General features: G+C 43.2%; 1 pseudogene; it reads right to left on the bottom strand.

The window, feature by feature from the left end:
- Positions 1-278: 278 nt before the first annotated feature.
- The window catches only part of LOC102817997, a 10,952-nt pseudogene continuing 8,551 nt past the window's right edge, over positions 279-2,679 (bottom strand).

Genomic DNA, 2,679 nt, shown 5'->3' with positions numbered 1-2,679 from the left:
AGGTTCATCCATGTTGTGAGGTACTTTGCTGATTTATCATTATTCTTCAATATTGAATATCATTCCATCATGTGTATGAATCAAAATTTGTTAACCATTCTTCTGTTGATGGACATTTAGGCCATTTCCATCTCTTTTTTCCTGTTAACATTTTTAGTTTTTCAAGGTAACAGGAATTGTATACAAATGACAGTTGACCCTTGTATCTAAATAAAAGGAAACTCAGGAAGAACTCTCAAGAAATAAAACAAGCTCTGTCCATAAGAGACACTTTTCCTTCATTGTCTACTTGTAACCAGTAGTTGTGTTGCTATCATGGAGTCCGAAGGAGGTTGGGATAAGTGGGAAGAGGAACAAATACTGCGGTTATCATTGTTCCAACAAATCACCTGCCATGTAATGCACTGACAGCAATTGATGGACGCTTCACATCCACGGTGCTCTGAGCTGCATTTGTATTGACATAAATATGAGTAACACCTTCATGTTTATTACATTCGTCAATTAAATTTCTGTATCCCATCCAGCTTCTTCCTCTGTTGGAGGGTTAAACATGTTAGATAGTTGGAAACACTCTGTTGCAAGTGACTGAACAGAGGCGGTGGTTGTTAAAGCTGAAGCTTCGGTCTTGTTTGTAAATCGATAACAAAAGAGACTTCTGCAGCAGCTCCAAAGGCCAAAGAGCCACTCGTTTGTGAAGCTTGTGGGGCTGCTGGTGGAATCTGCAACCCTGTATCCTCTGCAAGTCTTGTCATCAGCAGGAGATGACCAGTTGTTCCCAGATGAATTCCAGTCCTTTCCAGTTCATCACTGTCCAAACATGAACTAGCAATGGACGCATCAGGACATTCAGTAACATGACTAACTTTCATTGGCCTTCCAATCCGGCTAATTCAAATCCATTAAGCTATTCCAATGTCTTTTTGGCACATTCTGAATCAGGAGATGTAATAAATCCGTGTCCCTTGGATTGACCCGTTTTACTATCCATCATGAACTTGCATACTTTCAATTCTTCCAAACAGCTCAAAGAGCCCCGGAAGCACATCTTCAGTTCTGTTAAAGTGTAAAGAGCGCACATAAAGTCACCGAGGTCCAGCGCTGCCCTTTTGTAGATTGTTTGCCACCGCTGCAGCTCTGTTTCCGCCTCTGAGGCTTCTGCTCTGATTGTTGTTGTTGTTGTTAAGTGCCGTCGAGTCGGTTCCGACCCATAGCGACCCTGTACAGGGTTTCCGAGGGTGTACATCTTTACGGGAGTAGAAAGCCTCATCTTTCTCCCGCGGAGCAGCTGGTAGTTTCGAACCGCTGACCTTAAGGTTCGCAGCCCGATTCGTAACCACTACGCTTGTTGTTGTTGTTAAGTGCCATCGAGTCGGGTCCGACCCATAGCGACCCTGTACAGGGTTTCCGAGGGTGTAAATCTTTACGGGAGTAGAAAGCCTCATCTTTCTCCCGCGGAGCGGCTGGTAGTTTCGAACCACTGACCTTAAGGTTTGCAGCCCGATTCGTAACCACTACGCTACCAGAGCTCCACTACGCTAGCACTCCTCAAACATGCTGCTCAGTTAATCGGATGGTTCGAGGCACTGAGCTAACACCAACCACCTCCACATAAGCAACTCCTTTAGAACATGGTGAACTTCTATCAGAAATCATCCTCACATTTCGAACCTTTCCTAATGTAGAGAAAAACTCTTCTAAATCCCTTGGCTGAATTCTTGCTGCCAGCTGCATGGAGAAAAGTCCTTGTATCGCTTTCCTTAGGAGTTAAATTGTCAGTAAGTTCTGTCAGAGGACTCTTGTCTTTTCTGTATGGTCTTTTACATCGGGAATGTCTTCTGCTTAATTTGAGGCTATGAAGCAACGCAGTCTTCCCTCGGATGGCACTGTTAACTTCTGGTCTGGAATAAAGACTTCTGTAGTGGCCACGGAATCTGCAATCTCCACTTCTTGAGCCACTCCATCTCCTTTCTTTGCTTCTACTTCGCTTCCTTTCTCTATCTCGACTCCGTTTCCATTCCTTACTTTTGCGTCTCTTTAGTTCTTGACTATGACTTCTGCTCCTGCTTCCCCCCCTCCTTCTGGAATCTTGAAACCCACACTCCAATCGCAAGGAGATGTAGAGCTTCCCAAGGAGACAGAAACTGTCATAGTCTTTAGCATCAGTGGAATTTTATACTGAACATAATGAAGTAAACGGTCCACTGGGCTAGCCCTTTGGAACATTTGATATAGCCTCTGCTGTAAAAGTGTTTTGTATGGCTGGATTTGACCTCTTCCATGTAAGGAGATCTAAATTTTAAAAGCAAAGCATTTATTTTTTGCTATGTTCTTCATGGCCCTTAGCACCGCTCAACTTGTTCGCATCCACGGCTCTAGTTCTGCTTAAGCCTCCGTTTCCATCTTTTTTATGTCATCTAAAATGTTTACCTGTGCTTTATTGACTACGCAAAGGCTTTCGATTGTGTGGATCAGGACCAGCTATGGACAACATTGAGAAGTATGAGTATTCCAGAACATTTAATTGTACTCATGAGGAATCTGTACTTGTACCAAGAGGCAGTTGTTCAAACAGAACATGGCAACACTGAATGGTTTAAAATTAAGAAAGGTGTGCAACAAGGTTGTATTCTTTCACCATACTTATTCAACCTGTATGCTGAGCAAATAATCTGAGAA

This window comes from Chrysochloris asiatica, unplaced genomic scaffold (genome assembly GCF_000296735.1).
Source record: "Chrysochloris asiatica unplaced genomic scaffold, ChrAsi1.0 scaffold00439, whole genome shotgun sequence".
Taxonomy (NCBI): domain Eukaryota; kingdom Metazoa; phylum Chordata; class Mammalia; order Afrosoricida; family Chrysochloridae; genus Chrysochloris; species Chrysochloris asiatica.
Note: the sequence above shows the minus strand (reverse complement) of the source record. Positions and strands in the feature narration are given on the sequence as shown.